A 23,921-nucleotide genomic window follows, 5' to 3' on the forward strand; every position below is an offset into this window, starting at 1 on the left:
GGAATTGAGAGGAGATTCGTAAATTTAGAGGAAAAACTAAAAAGGATCCAAGCTTTTTATAGCAGGATCTCCGTATTGCCACGCTTTTAGAGGAAAGAAAACAATGTGATTACCATAATTATCATAAACTTCTTAAAGCCTGTGAAGCAACAGGAAGCGTGCTTCTCCTAATAGGAAATCAAGGAAAATAAATCTCTCATATAAGAATTGATCTTTCCTTCTCAAAATCTATGTTTTTATTATAAAACCTATATGTATATGTAATGAATAGTTTTATAAAATTAGTTAAAGTTCATTTTAATTAGAGAACACAAGTTTTAACTATATTTTTGTGTCATTTTTTTATATAAAATTTACACATCCATAAGTTTCTTAAACCATGTTTCATGCATTGATTTGTTTCTCACACCCATTTCTTACACTAATAACTATGGTAATTACAGTCTACACGAGTTAATTGCGAGAACTCTAATACATTATACATGGAGGCACTAGTGACGAATATACCACTGGGGGAGAAAATTTTCCATGGATTGTCCGACTTTAAGAACTAAACGTAAGGTACATAAAAGATCGAGGGTTTTTTCGCCGTTTAATTAACCAAATCCCGTAAAATCTAATCCTTGATAAGGTTACTTCCTGTTTTCTGGTCAAATGCCCAGAGACGCAAGGTTCCATTCTCCTTATGAAAAAAGTAAACTGGAGAGAGAGAGAGAGAGAGAGAGAGAGAGAGAGAGAGAGAGAGACTCTTTGCTTACCATTCATGTTCATGTGTGTGCTTTGTAGCAGCACTTGCGATGGTGGTGGGTGGTCGGAAGTGTCTCATAACAGAAATGCTGCTGGGCTTCAGGTCACCAACCATAGCAAACCCATTGTCTTCACCCACAAAACTTCAAATTTCACTCTTGGTTATGTCATCAAACACCTTGCATATATTCGCCTGGATTTTACGTCTATGAGAGAGAGGTTAAATTTTGATCGGAAAACCTGGTGTATAGTCTGGTTTTAGGACTACCCACAGAAGGAAACCAGGTTTTATGGTTACCACTTTTGAACTAGTGTCTATTGCTTCTTTCTTTTACTTTAACCTGTCCTCTTTTTGGAGAGAGAGAGAGAGAGAGAGAGAGAGAGAGAGAGAGAGAGAGAGAGAGCTCAATCTCTTTCATGGTTTTAATACCTAATTGCTCCAAGCCCCCCCATTGTACACGATGATGAAAAAAAGCCCCTAAAAGGACTGCAAATTTTCAGGATTTCTGCTACTAAAATCTCATCATACACCCCCCCTCTCTCTCTCTCTATATATATATATATCGATGATGATATTGTTTTGCTTGATGATATTGTTGGTTGCTGATGATATTGTTTTGATTGATGAGTCTAGAGCTGAGGTTAATGCTAAGTTAGAATTATGGAGACAGACATTGGAAGCAAGAGGTTTTAAGTTGAGTAAGAGTAAGACAAAATACATGGAATGTCGGTTTAGTAAGCAACGAAGTAGTGATGAGAGTGTAGTGAAGCTTGCTGAGTAAGAAATACCGGTGGATGATTGTTTCAAATATTTGGGATATATCATTCAAAAGTATAGAGAAATTGATGAAGATGTAAATCATAGGATAAAGGTTGGGTGGATGAAATGGAAAAGTGCAACTGAAGTGTTGTGCGATCGTAGAATGCCATTGCGGTTGAAGAAAAAGTTTTATAGGACAACTATTAGGCCCACTTTACTATATGGTACGGAATGTTGGGCTGCCAAGAGACATCATATTCAAAAAATGAATGTAGCTGAGATGGATGTGTGAAAATACAATAAAAGATAAGATTCGAAACGAGGAGATACGTAAGAAGATAGGCGTTGCACCCATTGAAAATAAGATAAGAGAGAATCGTTTACGGTGGTTTGGACATATTCGGCGAAGGCCTAATGATGCTCCAGTTAGAAGGATGGAGAAATGAGAAAATATATTAGTTAAAAGAGGTCGAGGTAGGCCTTAGAAGACATGGATGGAGGTGATAGGAAAGGATATGAATGCTTTGAACCTCACCGAGGACATGGCATTGGATAGAAATGATTGGAGGAGACAGATTAATGTGGAAGACCCAGACTGATTTTCTTTTTTGGTTTATATCGCCGACCCCAATTGTTTTGGGATGAAGGCGTAGTTGTTGTTGTATATATATATATATATATATATATATATATACGCACCAAAATCTCATGATACACCCTTCTCTCTGTCTAATCGGTAAAAGGAAACCCGCACCGTGATGAAAAAAGCCCCTAAAAGGACTGCAAATTTCCAGTATTTCTGCTACTAAAATCTCATCATACACTCTCTCTCTCTCTCTATATATATATATAGATATATATACCAAAATCTCTTGATACACCCATCCCTTATGCAGGAAATAAGAAGGGCAGCTTGTCATTTCTGGAGGACTTTGGCTGGCCCGAGCAATTTTGTAGGTGTCGAGGAAAGCAAGGGGGGATTGTTTTCATAAAAGCAAAGCATGGGGTGGCCATTTAAAAAGGCGAAGGCATTTTCACATGGAGATAAAAGGATTTGGATGATCACCTTGAAGGGTCAAAGTGGACGTAATTATGGTGAGAAAGCATGTCAGCCTCTAATGAGCTATGTCACTAATGATGAATTTTACTTTCTAATGATCCATATGTAGTGATGCTATACCTCTGTCATGGCCCTATCTAACACTCAACCTGGGTTCAATCTAAGGTTCCTTCAATTAAGGGTGAATTTAATGTCCTTTAAACCTAGCGATTCATATCATGTGTACACTCACTAATGCAGGATCATTTTAAATCTAATCTTAAATTAAACTTATCTAGTTGAACTATCACACGAGAAAGAGAGAGAGAGATTCATAGCATGGGGGCACACTCACTAGTTTATGAAATTTTATAAACCATACCAAATCTTTCTGGATCCAGTATAGGTCCTGACTGGGTCATATCCGACCACTTGACACCCCTCCCTACTCACGTGAGTATCATCCAATCTTTATCCTACTACGAGTTTGGTATATTAATTTTCCCAAGGTTTTCATTAGGTTGCCTACATTATTGTTGCATTCTTAAATTTTTTCAAGTAGTAAAGCAGTGACGTCAAAGTCACCATCATAGGCACTGCAAGTAGCCTTGGTGCTCCTCTAGCACAGTTGAACCGTAATGATGCAATGCACACAAGGAATCCCAAAGTTAGGTATCTGTCCAATTTGCACCGTCAAGATTTCTTTCTTCCCTTTTGTTTTTTACTTAAAAGCTGTAATTTGTTAAAGTCTATATGAATTTTACCAACCCGGTCACATCTCTTTGCAAGACAATTTGGATGGTTAAGGGTGTTTATTTATTGCTTTGGATATCATATTTGTGGTGATTGGATATTCTAGGATCTTTGCTGTAATTTATAAGGATATGAAAGATCTCACCTATCACATATAGCAGTTTTCAAGATAATATCTTATCTTGGAGGGCATTTGCAATCACAAAGATTATCACTTATTAACTAAGGTGATAATTTTATAGTTTTCAAAATTAACCTCTATCTTTATTCCATCTTGATTATTGAGATATTGAATAAATTAAAAAAAGATATTAGACATTTTTTTCGTGAATGTAGGCCTTTGGCATAACCACGTATTTCTCTGTTTCTCCTTTCTAATTTATTATTTAATTTTTATTCAATCAGTTATTTATTTTTTAACAATCTCCTGCCTGACCCCTCCTCGTTGGGTTAGAGATCCATGTATTTCAAGAGGCCATATCAATTATTAGCATTAGAGGTGCCTTGGATGCTGTTCATTAATGAGATGAACAACAATCCAAACACCACCATTTTTCCATGTTGTTCAGCCATTCATTTTTTTGTTCTTTAGATGTCATTCTGTTAAGGGCTAAATTTTATTACAAGGCCAAAAGGCCCGTGTAAGTCACGTAGGGATTTCGGTAGGCTTAGTACAAGGTAAAAACTAGACAAAAAGTTTGGGCCTAAGAGTTCATCATCAATCGAATGAATTGACTTTGAAAATTTTTGTTAGATTCATCTGAGAGGTCAACCATCCAACCATGGTGTTTGGGTTGCCATTCATCACCAAAAAAATAAAACTCTTTTTCATTATCATACAACCAACTAGAAAGGTACTTGCATCTTTCTAATAAAAACTATTCAGGATTAATATGCAGTCACTTTCGATTGGTGTTGAGGAGAAACGTTTACTTTGTTAACCTTAATAATTCTGCAGGAACTATTATTTTCTTTCTACAACAGCATAACTTATTTGGTCATCTTTCAAGAATTCTCTATAATGGATTTTCAAATTGAAATTCAAACAGCCTTGCTCACATATCAACTCACCTTTCCAATTAAACACTAAAATCTGCCTGCCTTTCAAAAAGAAGGTATTAGTTCTTTATCAATTCAGTAGTGAGATGTTGGAAAATGCAGGAAAATGTTTCAAATGAAAGCATAGGCTCAAGGAAAGTGTTACTATTTTTTTTTTTTTGAAAAATAGGAAAGTGTTACTACTTAATGTTGGTCTAGTGCTTAATTGCCAAACTCCGTCATTTGACTTGTTTCAATAATTTTACATTTTGGTAAGCAATTTATTTAACTTAAATGGAGAAAAGTGGGAGGCTGTCACTTATTCAAGCTTATTAGGATGCTGGCAGTGATACCTTGAGCTAAGGTTTCATGTGTCGTATTATTACGGTACCAATATCTTGGCCAAGAGACAACTATCGTCACAAAATACATGACATACAGCCATCATGTATTGTACCCTTTCGGTACTGACTCTCCCAACCAAAACTCTAATATCTCTTATGTACGAGTCACAATCACATCATGTCCAAATATTGATTTTTTTTAATAATATTTTTGTATTTTCTTGTAAAAGGGTACCCAATCTTTTTTATGTTTTATTTTTTGGCTAGGCCAAGAGAAACCCTGCCATCAAGGACCGCACATTGGCATGGCTCCGGTCGTTAGAACCTTTGAGGTATACCCCGTCCATTGGGGAATACACTTTTTCTGTTTTTGAAAGGCAAGCTGGGATTAAGCAGACCTCCACCAATTATTATTCAACGTCCCACCACAAGGAGACCTGCACTCACAGCTCCTAACTACGCAGAGCCTCTGTTGGTTGGGGATACACTTAGCTAAGCTTTGATTTTGTGGCAAGGGAACGCTCCCCCCATGAGTGGTTATCAGTGGGAAGTACACTCAGCTTTGGCCTTGCGGCAAGGAATGCCCTCCATGGGTTTTGAAAAGCAGTTATCATTGGAGAGTACACTTAGCTTTACTCCCCCAGCAAGGAATGCCACCCGTGGGTTTTGAAACTTTGTTATCCCATGTCAGGTGACAAACCATAGGCATTCCTAACCAAAAACTTGTGGGCTACTTCCCCGATCATCTTACCACGCATGTCATGTATGATTCTCTCTATTTCACATATTCTTTCTCAATGTTCATATGGAAAAATCAAACATTATATAAGAAACTAACATCAAGGAATTAGACTTGCATAAGGAACACGCCTCTGCACACACACACACACACACACACACATATATATATATATATATAGATATATATTCATGAGAAAACACAAACTACCAAAAGAAAGAGTGAAAATAGTAAGGGAATACACAAAGGTTTATGGGAGAAATAAAGATGATGCTTTTTAATTAAATCAAGATAATATTATAATGTTACATAAGATTGAGTCTTATCAATGTATAAACAAGAAATTGCAATCCAAACCCCTAACTCACAAGGTTCAAGATTCAAGAGGAAACCCCAAGAAAGAAAACCCAAAGATCCTTCTCTTTCTCTTGATTTCTTTATGGTTCCCTTCACCTCACCAGTCCCCCCCCCCTAAATAGATGAACCAACCCTAGTGGGCATAGCAAACAGGAAATAGGTCCCAAAGAAACATGGCCTTTCGTAGGCCAAAGGAGTGTGGATCAGATGATCTGCCAAATCACTTTGGAAAAATGATCTAGCATCCTCACAAGCACAGGGGACCGTTGGATTGAAACAACAGATGGTCAACATCTCAGATCACTTTTCCAACAAAATTTGGCAGATCACCCGATCTGCACTAGTTAACATAAGCACTATATCTTTACACCAAAAAAAGTAGGGTTGGACAATGGGACTGCCCAATTACCCCGATTCCCAATGGGGCTTGATAGGCCTGATCCCAACCTTGAGTGTTTGGGCTCAGACTAGGTCTTGTCGGGCTCGAGTCAGGTCAGGTTGGGTTGGACCCTTTTCAACACTTAACTGTTCTCGGGTTGTGTGCCAGATCCGAAATTTGGACCTGCCCCGGATTCATCTGGTTTTGGGCTGCACAAGAACAAGCCAGGGCTATTCTTGGTTTTTAGATATTCGAATAATGACACGCTAATCGGAGTTCAAGTGTTTAAGGGACACGACATGTCATGCCCATGCCCCAAATGACACACTGTGACATGTGTCCACCACCATTTATCTTTTTAATTATTTTATATTTTGAATAATAATAAAAAATATAATTTTAATATTTGCACAGAAAAACCACGTGTAGCATCAAAGACCTAGCCACACTGGCTCTGCATGCCATCCTGGCAGCGTTACTCCATGGGCTTACCCTTTGCTGCTACGCTTCGGCTTGCGCAAGGGGTGATGCCCATACGATTTGAACCTAGACCATCTGGGTCCTATCCCACCATGCCAAACCCCCTTGGAGCCATAAAATATACTTTTATATACTAAAGCTATTAAAAATAATATTGATAGTGTATGTCTAAAATAATGTTTGCTCATATCCTATTTTTTCAGAAGAATCATGCATCAGTATCTCAAATCCACATTATCTTTAGCGATTTACGAGATATCGCTGTGTAGCAATTTATGAGAGATACCACCGTAACGATTTATGAGAGATCGTCATGTGGCGATTTATTGAGATGACTCACACCACAATGTAGCGATATGTAGATAGGAAGCGATTTGCAGGTATCACTGTGTAACGATTTACACAGTGTACCAAATGGATCACGAACACGATTTGCCACAAGAAGAAATTAACGTGGTTCGGTCATATTAGACCTACATCCACGACAAACACTCTTGCTCTCCTTTTTTCTCTTATTATTTGAATCATTAGGGATACAATATTTATAATACACAACATATAACTAACTTGGAAACAATCTTAGTGGTGCGATATATAGTTTTCATAACCAACTTGATACACGAGATATTTCCTGTAACCGTCGAGATCAGATCTCGTAAATCAAGGAGTGAGAGGTGAGAAGGGTTATCGTCAACACTCCCCCTCAAGTGGGGTGTAGATGTTTGCACAACCCCACTTGTTGAGAAGGTCACGATGATGATCTCGACTCGGTCATTTGGTGAATCCGTCAGCAAGTTGTTCTGCACTTTTAGTATATGGAGTAGAGATCTCTCCTCTTTGAACCTTTTCACGAACATAATGACAATCAATTTTGATATGCTTAGTCCATTCATGAAAAACTGAATTTGTTGTAATATGTATTGTTGCTTGATTGTCACAGAATATGGTAATGGGTAGATCGACTGACATCTTCATTTCTGTTAGGGGAGTTTTGGCCAAGGTTATTTCACTGGCAGTAGTTGCCATGGCCCTATACTCAACTTCTGCACTAGATCTGACCACCACCCTTTGCTTTTTGTTTTTCCAGGTAACCATATTGCCACCAACAAAAACACAATATCCTGTGGTAGACCTTCTGTCTGAACTTTCTGCCCAGTCTGCAGCTATGAACCCTTGAATTTGATGATAATCATTTCGCTTGTACCACAATCCTTGGCCTGACGTTCCTTTCAAATACTGCAATATTCAATTTACGATTTTCCAATGTAGTTCTTGAGGAGCATGCATACATTGGCTTGCGAGGTTGATGACATGTGTAATGTCTGGTCGAGTAATAGTTAAATAGATTAGTTTCCAACTAATCTCTTGTATCCTTCCTTATTAACGGTTACATCATCAGGAGAGATAATAGATTTTTGTCCGCTTTCCACCAGAGTTTCAACGGGCTTACATTCGATTTTTTTTGCACTTTTAAGAAGATCTAACGTATATTTGCTTTGAGATAAAAACAGACCCTTTCTTGAATGAGCTATTTTAATGCCTAAGAAGTAGCGAAGTTTGCCCAAATCTTTTATGTCAAAGGTGTTATGCAGAAGCCTCTTTGTTTCTTGAATGCCTTCATCATCTGTGTCTGTCACAATGATATCATCCACATATACCAAGATAATAACCAAGTGATTACCTTCTTTTTTGACAAACATTGAATTGTCAACATTGCTTCTGACAAATTTATGTTGTTCCAAGCAACTGCTCAATTGATGGTATCACGCCCTGGGAGATTGTTTCAGGCCATAAATGACTTTATGTAGTTTGCATACTCTATCAATATTTCCTTCTTCAGGATGTTCAGGTGGAAGTTTCATATACACTTCTTCTTTTAAGTCTCCCTGCAAGAAAGCATTTTTAACATCTAATTGATAGAAAGGCCAATTGTAATTACAAGCAACATATAAGAGAATTCTGATGGTATTCATTTTGGCAACATGAGCAAATGTTTCATCGTAATAAAGACCTGGAGTCTGAGTATACCCTTTAGCCACCAACATGGCCTTGTATCTCTCTATAGTCCCGTCACTGTTATGTTTTATCATATATACCCAGCAACATCCGACTGCCTTTTTTCCAAGAGGTAAAGAAATAACTTTCTAGGTTTTATTTTTATAAAGAGCTTGTAGCTCTTTATTCATAGCTCGAACCCATATTGGGTCAATTCTAGCCTTCTCATATGTGGATGGCTCCTTAATCTGAGAAATGCGACTAACGTAGGTTTTGTGAGTCCTACTAATTTTGTGATACTCAATATAATTTTCAATAGGGTACATAACTGAGAATGTAACATAATCATTTAAATGAGCAAAAGTTTTGGATTGACGCTCTGACCATCTTAGCAAAGGTTGATTTTCTGTTTCTGAGTTTGCCTCTTGCGATGAGTCCAAAATTCTTCCTATGCTGGTTGCAATTTCTTCATATGAGTCGGTCGCAGGCTGAACTACTTCTTTCTGAGAATAGTTTTTCTCAAATATGTCTCTAGATGTTGTCTCCCCCTGGCATTGATTTTGCTGAAAGTATGAAACATTTTTGTTGAATTCGACATCCCTGGTGAATAAAGACGTTGTTCTTCTACATTATAGCATTTATATCCCTTTTGAGATGCAGAATACCCCAAGAAGATACATTTGGAAGCACGATTGCTAAGTTTATCCGATTTTTGTTTGGCTATGAATACAACACATCCAAAGGTTCTCATGTGATTTAAATTGAGTTTCTGTCCCTTTAGAATCTCAAGAGGAGAGTGTTTTTCTAAAATTCGGCTAGGCAGACGATTTATAATATAGCAAGCAGTCATAACAACATCACTCCGAAATATTTTTGGAACATTCATTTGGAATAATAAGGTTCTGGTAACTTCAAGCAAATTCCGATTTTTCCTTTCGGCTACTCCATTTTGTTGAGGAGTACCTATGCAGGTAAATTGATGGTTTACACCCTTTTGTTTTTCGAATTCGTCAAACTGAGTTTTCTTTTACTCAGTGCCGTTGTCAGATCTTAGAATCTTGATTTTTGTATCATATTGGTTTTCTACCATAGAAAAAAACTCTTTAAATTTACCAAGGACTTCATTTTTGGTCTTAAGTAAATAGATCCAGGTAGCCTTTGAAAAATCGTCAATGAATGTTAGATAATATCTAAAACTAGAGTAAGACGTTACAAGAGAAGGTCCCCATACATTGGTATGAATTAGATCAAAAGGTTTTTTAGCAATATTATCTAATCAAGGAAAGGGAAGTCTAGTCATTCGAGCATATTTACAAACATCACACGAATGACAATCAAATTGAAAATCAGGAAACAATATGTTTAATGACTGGCTTGATGGATGTTCTAGGCATTTATGTCACAAACATCCTTCATATTTTCCAGCAAGCATGACCCTTTCGTGTCTTCTAAGCACATAAAGACCGTCTGAAAATTTTCCTTCACCAATCACTTTCTTCGTCGCCCTGTCCTAAAATATCACATTATATGGTGAGAAAGTGATATTGCAATTAAGCTCATTTGTAATTTTTGACACAGATAATAAGTTGGCCGATAGGCTTGGGACTACCATAACATCTAGTTCTTTTGCACGATCAAACGGCTGGAATCTACCAATACTTGTTACCTCAACTTTCGTTCCATCCGCAATGACAACATGCTTGCAGCCGTAAATTAGTTTTAGCCTAAATTTATCAGTTATGGTCGAACACATATGTTCACTTGGTCCCGAATCAATGATCCAATTTTTATCATTGTGATGAGTAGAAATATTACCTGGATTTGAAGGAGAGGATGTGTAGGCCGTCATAGCTACTTGATCATTTTTCTGACAAACAGTTTTAAGCAGCTTGACGATATTCTTCAATTGACTAGACAAATCTTCTCAGCTAAATTTATCATTCGGGTTTGAAGTGGTAGCCACATGACTAGATGGTGCGGCTTCATGAAGACGTTGAGCTAGAGCAGTTCCTGGTTGATCGTGAAGGTTCCAGCATCTATCCCGGGTATGTCCAGTTTTTTTACAAAAGGTACAAGAAATCTTGTTTTGAGGTCTGATGACTCATAGTTTTTTGCTGCATAAGCTACAACATCAGAAAAAAGAGCTCTATAGGATGTTTCAGGGAGAGACTTCTCTACATTCATTACTCGACGGCGAGTTTCCTCTTTCATTATGATAGAGCATATTATGTTAACCGATAGTAATTTGGTTGATAACAAGATCTGGCTTCAAACTTGATCAAATTCATACCCAAGCCCAACGAGCAATTGAAATGATTTGTCCTTTTCATGAAGTTTTTTAAAGGAATCATATCCGTGCATGTGGATGTATATGAGTCATATTCATCCCATAGACGCTTTATTTTAACAAAAAAGTCAAAGAAACCTTGAGTATCCTTCTTGAGGTTATGAATCTCGCAGGACAATTGATACATACGAGCTATATTGTTTTGCTCACTATACATTTCTTCAGCAGTGGTCCATATTTCTTGAGCGATATTTAAAAATAAGAAACCCTCAGCAATTCAATTTTCTATAGAATTAAGAAGCTAAGACATAACAAGGTCATTGACAGACCTTTAATCACGATATTTGGGGTCATTTATGCTTGGCCTAGTTATTTCTCTATTAATATATCCGAGTTTAGATCTACTGCTTAAGTATAGGGAAACTGATTTGGACCATGAAAGATAATTTGTACCATTCAATAATATCGATGTGATTTTTATATTAGGTACCTGATCCTGAACGAGGATTCACTCTGTTGATGATGGAGATTGAGGTTGTCCTAACGAGCTGTTTGCCATGAAAAGGAATCACACACAGTTGCCAGAAACACTTGACAAGAATAAGAGGAAGACGCAACAACAAGAGATCAACTACGCTTTGATACCATGTAGCGATTTGCGAGATATCACTGTGTAGCGATTTATGAGAGAGACCACCATAGCGATTTATGAGAGATCGCCATGTGGCGATTTATTGAGATGACTCACATCACCATGTAGCGATATGTAGATAGGAAGCGATTTGCAGGTATCACTGTGTAACGATTTACGCAGTGTACCAGATGGATCACGAACACAATTTGCCATAAGAAGGAATTAACGTGGTTCAGTCATATTAGATCTACATCCACGAAAAACACTCTCGCTCTCCTTTTTTCTCTTATTAATTGAATCATCAGGGATATAGTATTTATAATACATAGCATATAACTAACTTGGAAACAATCATAGCGGTGCGATATGCAGTTTCCATAACCAACTTGATACGCGAGATATTTCTTGTAACCGTCGAGACCAGATCCCGTAAATCAAGAAGAGAGAGGTGAGAAGGGTTATCATCAACATTATCAGTGTCCATATCCTTGTTCATGTTACAACTTCTGAGCTAATGGTATGCCAAGCCAATTTCAAGTTTTGTCACCTTCTGGCAAAAGTTCTTTGAAAGAGGATTTAAGCGTAGGTCAGTTATCCGTATTAAATCATTTTTTAGTCCTTAGAAAAAGGACCTCCAACAAAATATGCAGACATATACTAACTGTCACGGGCTTATATTTTTGCCCGCATTCCAAACAGTACATACGAACTTAGTCGGCGACAAGAGAAAATCACCTTACTCACTCACAAGCTCATTAGTGTAAAAGCCCTAGGTCTCCCTTGCCCACCGCAAGAGTACACCCAATTTCGACCTTCGGGTGAGTGACACACACCCTAGGGTTTCAAACTCACGTTCCTTGAGCTTAGTGACATTTACAAGTCTCCTCTACCAGATGAGTGAAGCCCTCGTGGGCTAGTAACGAAAAATTCATAATGGGTATGATCAAGGTAGTTGTTGAAAGTTAAGCCTTCCTGTAAACTAGGGGTGGCAATCGAGTGGGGTTGGCGGGTCGTGTCAGAAGTATACCTCAACACGAATCTGACCCGTTTATTAAACGGGTCGGCTGTGGCAAACACGAACCTGACCCATTTATTAAACGGGTAACCCGACACGACACGGTTAACCCGTTTAATAAACGGGTCGGATCGACACAACCCGATTACACCTTCATCTGTATTATGTTCTATCTTCTTTCAAGAAATGGTGCATGTTAAAATGCTTTGGTAATTATGAAACATTGTAGGTCTTTTCCGTCACTGCAAAAGTTAGTAGCATTCAGATAAAAAAATAAAATAAATAGTGACTAAGATAGGTTGATGATGCAAGAGATGGTCACCATAAATGCTCAGAGCCGCCTGAGTTTATTATTTCTGCCAGAGACTGAAAGACAAGAAAGAATCAGCGATTCAGGCAATGATGGCATTGCACTCAACCTCAATGACAAGAACAACCTCGTGCTTCAGTCTTTTGCCTCCAACTTTCCAATCTAAAAAGCCTATGTCTTTCTTGCATCAAACAATGGTATTACTGTCACCAACAAAATTTAAATCCCAAACTATTCATCATCCATCCCCTGTCAAACGTTCTTTCAGTCAAAAGATGTTGATCTTAGGCGCCAAACTCAGAAGTCAGAACATTCGAGACTCACTAAATTACATAAATACCCTTAATGTAGAGAAAAAGAAAGAAAATGTGAAAACCCATTCAATGCACAAAATATCATAAATTATTATGTCATTAAAAGCTGAGAGCCAAGAACTTATCCATTAAATATACAAGACCAGATGGTGAGCTGCTCTGCTGCACCTTTAGAAGCAAAAACATTCTTTTTGGAAACCGCATATGGGTTATCTTCCTTGCAACGTATATATAAACGGGTTGCGGGTTGACGGGTTCAAGTAAACGGGTTGACCTGCCCGCCTAACCCGTTTATCAAATGGGTCAATCGGGTTGGCGAGTTGGCATACCCCTAACACAAACCCGACCCGTTTAATAAACGGGTTAGGCGGGTCAACCTGTTTTATGACACGAACTCATTTAAGCCAAACCCGAACCCGCCTAGGAAGCGGGTTGGACGGGTCGTGTCAGATTTTGCCACCCCTACTGCAAAGTCATATAAAATAAACCAACTAATAGAAGTCAGAATGCTTGACATACGAGGCTAATGATAACTTTGATAAGGCACCAAGATCAGCGGTCATATGAGGCCATCAAATGAATTAATGGGCTGGAGAAGTGACAACTAGCAGGGAAAATTGGGTGTAGTCAAATATATATATATATATATATATATATATATATATATATATATATATATATATTTGAAACTAAAGAAAATTGGAAGCAGATGAGGTCATTTTGACAATGAGCGTTTTGCTAATCCTTACATCCCGGCCGTCTGTTTACCTGTTGTGGGTGAATGTCACGTCGATCATGACCAGCGAAAAACCCCTTTCGATCTGCGGCTTACACACACACACAGAGAGAGAGAGAGAGAGAGAGGGGTTCTCTTGAGACACCTTTGGTGCTTTCGAGATCCGTATAAATAATTTTAATTTTTTACATTAAAAAATGAACTGTTAATCCTGTTAACGAAAAAGCGAACAAAGACATGACATTCATCTGCAACAAATAAACGGACGACCGAGATGTAAGGATGAGCAAAACGCCCACTTATAAAATGACCTGATCAGATTCCAAAAAAATTGGGTGTAGTCGTCATAGTGACAAATATACAGAGATTTATGAAAAGCCTCGCGATAATATCATGAGAAATTGCCTGAAATTTTAAAATGGCAATTTTTTGCTATATTTTCAAAATATCATGAGATTTATGAAGAAAACATAAATATCGTGATTTAAATGTGATATTTTACGTTTTAAATGGCTATTTATCATGAAAAAATCATGTATTTTTATTTTTAAATAATTTATATAAATATTTTCTTATAAAAAATAATTTTGATAATTTATAATTTATTTTTTTATTGCAGAGATTTTGCTGAAAAAGCATGTGATTTATGAAAAAAATTCAAATTCTCGCGAGTTTTTTGAAAAACGAGATTTTGCCCTTTTTAACGTTTGTCACTATGATAGTCGTCATTGATAAAATGACCAAAAATGAAGTTTGATTTTGAATTGCATGCATGCAAAACTTATAGGTTCATAGAGGAGGTAGAGATAATTTGTTTGAATGCCACATTTCTTGCCTTTCTTGGAGTGTATTTAATTGTTCCAAATCTCAGATCCGGGTAACACGAGATCTTAAGATCGTAGATCCGAAACATACCCTCAAATACACGGATGTCTATCATGAAGGGTGTAATTGGATTGGGTATACCGATTATAGTCTACCCGACTTGATTTTAGTAGACTTATGGGTGTGGGTCAAGTCCAAAATGTACACCCTTAAAGAAAACTAGTCAGGTCTTAGATATTGTAACTAAAAGTCTGAACCCGTTTAGACCTGACTCACATTTTATACCCGATCCAAATGGTTCCACATAATATAAAACTGCACCCACCTGTAACTGAGCTGATTATGTACCTGAATCTGTTTTATTCTTGAACCAACCCGAATCTGAACCTGCTTCATATCTGAAACGACTATGTACCCAAACCCGTTTTATAAGTGAACCAACATGAACTGAATCTGTTGAAATCCGATCTACTATTAGAACCAGAACCTGTTTTTGAATATGATATATGATTGATGTCTTTTCATTTTAACTTGAAATGATTGGTTGGTATTCAGATATTCATTTTATATTTTAATTATGACATTATTTAGAATAGTTAATAAACTTCTCATTTGTTAGCATATAATCTTTTTAATAAATAACTAATTCTCTTAATTTACATATTCTTTGATTAGCCCACTGACTATATCTAAAATACCAATAATATCAAGACTTGAGTCAAAACTCCAACCTGTTAATCCATATGAGTCTATTTTTCACTTTTGAGCCATGCCCATACCTGAATCAAAATGGGTCAGGTCTGGGTCTAATTCTTAGACCTGATTAAAAAATTAACGAGTCCATTAAAAACCTAACCTGAGTCATACTTGAATCCGTTAACTATATGACTTCAAAATTTTCCGCAGTACTTGAACCCGAAATAGATTGAGTGAAGTTTAGGTCGAACTTTTAGACTCAATTCAGAATCGGGTCTGATGTGACACTACCTGAACCTGACCCAATTCATGGTTGATGGTTGCCCTTGGATCAGCATACAGTTACCCTTTTAGAGGAGAATAAAATGACACATATATTACTCATATGTGCTAGAAAGGGACCTACTTAAGGATGAAAGGTCAACCTAGCTGGACATGTTGGGTCAAGGGTGTGGACCATCCTAATGCCAAGCCCCCATCGAAGTGCGAAGGAAAACTCTAGGGCTGTAGACGGTTAGGATTTAGTTCGGATATCCATCTGATTCCAAATCTACTTGGAAGGATTATATGGATCTGATTAATAATTGAATCCAGACTGTGGATTGAGTTTTGTATCTTGATCCAATTAAAACCCAAATGTTGGATTTTAAGCTAGTCGGATCCAAATTCTTTTTTAGCTGATTCCCATCTGACTCTGAATCCGAATCCAGATTTGATTTACTTGCTAATGCCTAAACCCAAACCAAATCCGACCTGTTTATGTCCCTAAAAATCCTGGCATTAAAAGAACTGAAGACTGATCAAAACCTCAAATTCTGGTTGTCTATTTGTCATCAAGGGAAAAGCTTGCGAAAATTTAAATTTTATTTCTTTCATTTTTTTTTGGAGGGGGAGGGGTGTGGGAGTGTGCAAGATATTGAAAAAAAAAACTTGATAAAAATAAATAAAAATAAATGATATATATTGAAATCATCCCTACTGGTGCATTGGTGTGTTCTTAGCTTTCAGAGGGGGACCATGTAAGGCAGGGTGGTTGTGGGCCCACCTGGGGTTTTTCCTCACTTCGGCATGGGTTTCTCGTCATAAAAAAATGATATATATTGAAATCACGATATAATAAAAGGATACCATTTCTTGTTTTGTGAATTTCTAGAGATAAAATCATGAATAAGTCAAAATATTGGTGATTATTTGTGGCGTAAGTTGATACGTGACGCAAATCAGTTTTGCAAAAATCTCTGCAGTCTACGCTATCAACTACGAAAAACAAAGCAAAAAATAAAGTTTAAGGAGAGATAAAAATCAAGTTTAGAGTAATTAATCAACCAAACTAATTACAAATCCCATAACAATATATTTATACATAAAGAGAAAACCATAATCTTATAACGGATTTTGGGTAGATCCGAAATCCAGATATAATCCAAATGAACTACTGTAAACAGAGGGACCTAAGCTGGATACAAATGAATACTTAAAACTAATACTACTCTAGATTCTTCTTCTTTGTGGATTGACCTAGATTCGACTCCGCCCCTCCATCATTCTTCTTGGGTTGGAGAAGATTCAACCTAGAGTCTTCTTCTAATTTCTCGCAACATATGCAAAGGGTTGAATTGATACAACTTCTTTTGCATGGAGGTCTAACAATGGTGGGATCCGATCAGACAAAGCCCAAGCATCAAGAGTATATGGATCCTATATAATTTCTTGGGTGGCATAAAAAGTTTTCAAATGGATCCAAACAATGAAAGTGGGTAAAAATAAGGTTTAGAATATGAGTTTTGGGGGTGTAGGGCTAAAGATTAGGTGGTTAATGGGTCTGGTTAAAGTTAAAAGGGCATTTAGGACATAATGGGTATATTTACAGAAGTTTTGGATCAGACTGGATCCAAAAAAAGTTTCAAAAGGGTTGAATGGGGTGGATTTTGGGGTTGAACTAGGTTGAAATATGGGTTTGAGTTTCAATTCGAATGGTATGGAGTGAAAGCGGGTTCAAAACGGGCAACATAAGAACAAGTTTGAGGTTGAAACAAGTCTAGACTTGTTGAAAATGTGTTTTGGACCCATGTACCATGTCACTTATCCACCGCTCTCTAGACACTCAAGTCGTTCCCTAAACATCTCTGGTATCACTGCGAAATTCTAATCCATCATGTCCAATAATTCATTAAACCTTTTAATCTTTCGATCAGTAATCAAGCTTTTCTCCTCGACACCGTCAAATATTTTCTGCAGATCTTTCATGTTTTTATTGAGACAATCAACATGTGCTTCAATAGATTCTCTAAGGCTTTTCTTCGAAATGTTTGCCATCACAATTAGTAAGTGTGTGATCTAAGACTTTGATACCACTTATGTAAATCAGTTGTCCGATTTGCATGAATTTACTCTATGATCTAGAGTCTATACTATCAACTACGAAAAATAAAGCAAAGAATAAGGTTTAGGGAGAGAAGGGAGAGAGAAAAATCAAGTTTAAAGTAATTAATCAACCAAACTAATTACAAATCCTATAACAATATATTTATATTTGAAAGAGAAAACCCTAATCCTATGACAAATTTTGAGCACATCCAAAATCCAAACATAATTCAAATAAACTATTGAGACAAATAGACCGAAATTAGATCCAAATAATTTTTTAAACCTAATACTCCTTCAACTTCTTCTTGTCTTTCTTCTTCTTTGTGGACCGACCAGGCTCCGCCCTTGCATCAATATATATATATATATATAAATATATAAATGATATATATATATATATATATATATTGAAATCAAGATATATTGAGAATATAATATTTTGGAGTTTTTGTGAGTTTGTTAAGAATTTCTTGTTTTGTGAATATCTCGTGGTGAAAACATGAGTAGGTCAAAATATTGGTGTATTTGTGCCGTAGGTTTGGACATGGTAAGACACACCAAACTGGTATGAGTTTGACTTGTGTTTAGATCCTTCTTTCTACCCAATTTTATAAGCTTAGTCGTCCAATGACAACACTAATGCCTAGTAACAAAGTTTCTCTTTGTTGCGGGAATATAGAAAAGGAAGATGTGAGTTATACTGTTTGTAAGACCTCATAAAATTTTTAGGTTCAAAATATATAATTATTAATAATTTATATATTTTATGTGTTAAATAATATTATATTATTATTTAATTGAAACAATGGGGTTAGTTTAGGCATGAACCCTTAATAAATAGTGAAACCAGTGAATGGGATCCATGGTTCATAGCTGTTGAGAGTTTCAAAATTTTTTAAATTCATTTAGGCATATTTTATCAAAGTTTTTTTAGTAAACTTGTTATTAGGAAAGGTATCCTTCCTAAGCTTTTTTTTTATATGCGTTGTCTCCTCTCTGGGTAAAGAAAGGGGATTTTCTCTCTTTATAAATAGGCGTGAAAACACAACTTAGAGAGAGAGCATCATGATAGAGAGGGCAACAAGAGAGAGAGAGAGAGAGAGAGAGAGAGAGAGAGAGAGAGAGAGAGAGAGAGAGAGAGATAATGCAGGTTGGATTGTGCTTTTTCTTCATCTTCTTTTTTTTCTTTGCAGATCAATCCATAGCGAAAAGGTACGAGCCTCTCTCTTAACTCATTAGAGGAGGAGATTAGCATAGGTCGATTCTGCATGGAATTTAAGAAAAGCAAAGAAATGAATATAAGTAAAATATAGATTTGTTTATAAGTATTTCTTTGGAATCAATAGGTATAGTTCTGCTATATCGTGGATCAATAGTTTTTTTTGGGTTCACTTATAGATTTTTAGGATCTTGCTTCTGTGGGTTTTTCTTTTTACTCGCTCAGGTCCTAAATATCACGTTTATGTAAAATCTTGGGATGCATGCCTGTGCAAAATTTTGTTCATGCATTACAAATTTTTAGCATGAACCAATTTCATTTATCTGAGTGATCCTGATATTGGTTAGAGCATGAGCACATTATTTTTACATGCTCAAATTTACACATGCTTTGATAATTTTTTGAGGCATTGATTTTGTTTAATTGATGTTTATTGTACAAATTTTTATTGCATAGTGTTATTTGAAATCCAAATTTCTTCCCTTGTCTTAGAGTGTAATATTTTTAATAGCATATGGAATTAATAGCATATTCATATTAGTTGTATTTAGTCTAGATTTAGGTATATTGGTGTTAGTTTATTAATCTAGATTCAAGCATTTTCTGATTCATGTTTTGATGATTCTTGGATGCACACCCACATTATTTTTTTTTTATCATATCATATCAAGCTTTAAATATTTGTTCATGCCATGCGCTAAATTTTGTTTATATTGTGTATTTAAGCTAGGATTTTTTATTTATGTAAATAGAAAGATTTAAATACACGTTAAATTTGAGATTTGTTTGAGGTAGGAAAATCTGGATTTAGTTCTGTAAATCCGAGTCCTATTTAAGCTTGAGCAAATATGGATTTTTGTGAATTAAATATGAGTTATAGTTAAGTTATAAAATCTATTATTAGATTTAACTGAATTTGAGTTTTATCTAGCTTAATTAAATCTATAATTTTGAAGAAATAAAACCTGAGTTTTTGTTGATGAATTTGAATCTGTTTTTTTTTCTCGAAATTTAATAAACCTGAAGTTGCAGTTGATTAGTTAAATCTGGGTTGGGTCTTAACTGTATAAACCTGAGTTTTCGTTTAAATCTGTTTTGAGTTTGAATTTAATTGAAACAATATGAGATTTATCCAAACATGTGCATATGAGAATTTTATTAAACAAAATTTGAGTTTTTGTTCGATTTCAAAATCTGACTTTAGATTAAATAAAATTTGAGATTTAAGTAACTGGTTAAAAATCTGATTTTTCTTCACCATTATGAAACTAACTTCTTGGTTGGTCTTAAAACTAAATTTCTGATTTTAGAATATGATTGAATAAGCTTTAAATTAAGAATTTAAGAGGGGGCTTATATACGGTTTTAGATTGAATAAAAATCCAAGTTTTATTTAACAATTTAAGTCTGAATTTAATTAAGTAAAAACCTTATTTCTCGTGAAGCAATTTGAATATGAGATTGTAAATTGAATAAATTGGGTCTTGATTGAATAATATTAAGTATGAATTTTCAGTTCAATTAAATATGAGTTTTCATTTTATTATGCATATTATTTCTTGTAGCCACAAATATGCATAAGTATGCATTTTAGATGAGGTTAGTGTGAAATTGGCATTCTTTTGTTCATGTGAGTTTGGTGTTCACTCAAGTCCGTATTGTTATTTAAGTATATTAAATTAAATAGTGGTTATGGTTGAATCACTTGTGGGCCTTTGAAGGCTTTAATGTGACACAAGTATTACACTATTATAATCGACAAGGTAAAGGCCTTGTTGTATAATGCATGTTGATTTGCATATTGTTCTTGTGTGCAAAACTCTTAATAATTTAAGGATGATATAAGAGACCCAAACAATATAACAAATTTTCTTCCTTGGTTGCCCTTTGAAAGGGTGTTATCCTTGGTTGGCAGTTGTGGGGGACCATAAGGATACTGAATGCCGTGTCCACTGTTTATCCTAAGAACCTAATCAATGGTTCGTGTTCCTAACCACGATTATAGAAAAATTCTACCACTTTGCTTGCGATAGTGTTGTCTCACTCAGCTACAGTTATTGGTATACCAAGAAAGCGACATCAAAATGTGATGATGTCCCTTTTTATTTTGACATTAAGTGTTGATTTCTAAAGTTCTGACTTAGGGTGATGATTCTCGATGTTGGTCGAAGGACATGTGTGAGACCTAATTAATAAAATAAATTGTGATTAAGATACAACTGCAGACTACCTTGAACCTCAACATTTTAACCCGTTTATAGTATCCACAAGTTTTATGCAAGATGAAACCTAAATGTGTTGTATTAAGTATGGACATTCTTTCAAAAGAGATGATTAACAATTAGATTAAAAAGCCATTGATGAAAGTTGCATTGATTGTGCTCTGGTTCATGCATCAACATTATTTATGTGACCTGCGATTTTTGGTTGCCTGAAATTAAGTTAGTGTATATTGAAAGCCTGTTTTAATTGAGAATTGTGCCTTAAGGCTTCCTTAAACTTGTGTTTAATTTGATGTATGTATGTTTCATTATTTACTATTGGATTTTGAGAAGGTCTCATACGAGAACTTCAATTCTTACCTTATTTTTTAAACCTTTTTTAGGTACTGAAGCATAGTCTTAACTGAGCAAAGTGATAGTAGGACCGACTTGCTGGAGGGTGCGTCAGTTTATAAATTGGTGACCCAGATTATAACGACTATATGAGTTACTATTTTTGAAACTTATTGAACTTTGAATTGGGTTTACTTAGTTAATTCCATTTAATTTAAATTTGTGGATTGAATAAATTTGTGTTTTGGAATGGATGTTGATTTGGTGAATATAAAATTTGTAATATACTTCAGATCCATGGGTTATATTTTCACAATGATTTATATTTATTCGTTTAAAAAAAAAATTGACATTTTTTTTAGCATCAGTTTGGGGTCGTTACACTCTTATAGGAATGTCAATAAACTAGATTTTATCCGACATCCAATCGAATCCAATTATGTTTGGTGGTATTTGTTTAGCCAAAAATATATCTTATTATAATGGGATGCAAATATGGTTTTGATTTTTGCTACCAAATTAGGGAAATATCCAAATTTGACAAATATCTGAATCTATTTATATGTTAAAAAGCACATCTGATATGAGCTTGTCACCATCTGTATCTAAATATAAATTTGAATTTGTTTAGCCAATATCCGATTAGTTGAATATGGTATTGGTCACATTCGATTTGAATCTGAACCATTTACATTTGTACACTCTGAGGTGATGAACTCCTTAGTTGAAATACATGAGACATGTCATGACAACTAATTTGACACCATATATAGTTATATTTAATATAATTCAAATAGTATGAATCAACTCTTGGATTTCATTTTTCAACATAAAACTGATTTTTTGAGAGGTGAAAATTTGGTAGGAGGCATGATTTTTCAACCCTCACAATATCCTATTTACACATTGGGAAAACATGATCTTAACGGTTGATACTTACTAAACCAAATATGTATATCACATATCAAGGGTCCAATATGTTGAGACATTGGCCAAAAACAAGATTTTTGAAAACTAAGATCCCAAGGCCAGAGGCAAGTTCTTACGATCACCATCTTTAAAACTTTAATCGCCCCACTTTAGGATTTCTGAACATGCAAACTAGGATTGTGCACGACTGACTCCCCAGGATACAACTAGGTTTGGACCTCAAGACTGCCACTACTTTGCAAGACCAAGTGGTCTCTCCTACACATGAAACGTGTAAGCCAAACAAGAACCAAACGAATATAAAGAAAAAAAAGTTTAAAAATTATAAAATCTAATAGTCAAAAAGATGTAAATAAGGAGTTTTATAAACTTAAGAAGGCTAACAAAGTTTTGAGTGATAAGAGAGTAAAATAAAAAGGTCGATAAATTTAAGAGAGAGAGAGTAAAATAGGTAATTAGTTATGTATATATTAACAAACTTCTTAAAGTTAGGGGGAGAGAGAGAGATTGGAATAGAAAACGCCTTGAAAGCACATTTTAAAGTGAGAAAGATGTAAGAAAAGTGAAGGTAAGAAGAAAAAATGTATGATTTTTTTTATTGTTCCAAACGAGAGTGAAGTTTTCTCTAAGAGTTTTTCTAAAAAGTACAAATTTTGATAGAAAATATTCCTCTAAGATGGTGATAAATGTTTTGTATCAAGAAAAAATAAGATTTAACATGCATGCACACTTCCCACCACCCCAACCACTACAACCAATGTTGCCTCTCTTCTAACCCCACCTCACCACCACCACCCACCATGGGTGGTGACGATCACATGCAAAGCCATCATTATCGAGAGCCTCATCGTCGGTGACCTCCCTACTAAGAGCCTCATTGCCGACAGAGATGAGAGGTGGGAGAAAGGCAAAGGAGAAAGTTGTAGCCAAACAGAGGAGCAAGGGTTGAAGGAGTAACAATGGAGAGGGGTGGTGGTGGTGGTGGTGGAAGGGTCGAAGGCGGGAATGGAGAGGTAAGGAAGGGAGAGATCGAGGGTCTGCTTAGAGAGGGAGAAGGAAGGGTGGGAGATGGCCTTGTTCCATGAGGAGGAGACATAGCGGGTGACATTGTGGTGGAGGAAGGGTAGGGCTGTTGCACCTCGTCAAGGAGCTATGGGATGAGGGAAGACGCCTCTAGGAGGGCATTGTCTGTTTGATCAGGGAGGAAAGCAAGTGAGGGGAGGATGCAATAGAGGTGGGGAGGGGAATGTCTTAATAACATCATTCAGGTGGGTTGGCGACATGCCGAAGAGAGCGATGGTGGAGAATCTCCACCACCACCAACCTCCTCCCCTCTCTCTCATTTTTTAAAGATTTCCGTTATATTTTTCTATCGCTACACAAACAAGTAAAAAAATTTCAT

At 36.0% G+C, this 23,921-nt stretch overlaps 1 pseudogene; it reads right to left on the reverse strand.

Annotated features, from left to right (window-relative positions):
- LOC149839091 (BTB/POZ domain-containing protein At1g03010-like) overlaps positions 1-23,367 on the reverse strand; it is a 29,271-nt pseudogene extending 5,904 nt beyond the window's left edge.
- Between the last annotated feature and the right edge of the window lie 554 nt (positions 23,368-23,921).

Source organism: Nuphar pumila, chromosome 4, assembly GCF_984573655.1.
Source record: "Nuphar pumila chromosome 4, dmNupPumi1.hap1.1, whole genome shotgun sequence".
NCBI classification, from domain to species: domain Eukaryota; kingdom Viridiplantae; phylum Streptophyta; class Magnoliopsida; order Nymphaeales; family Nymphaeaceae; genus Nuphar; species Nuphar pumila.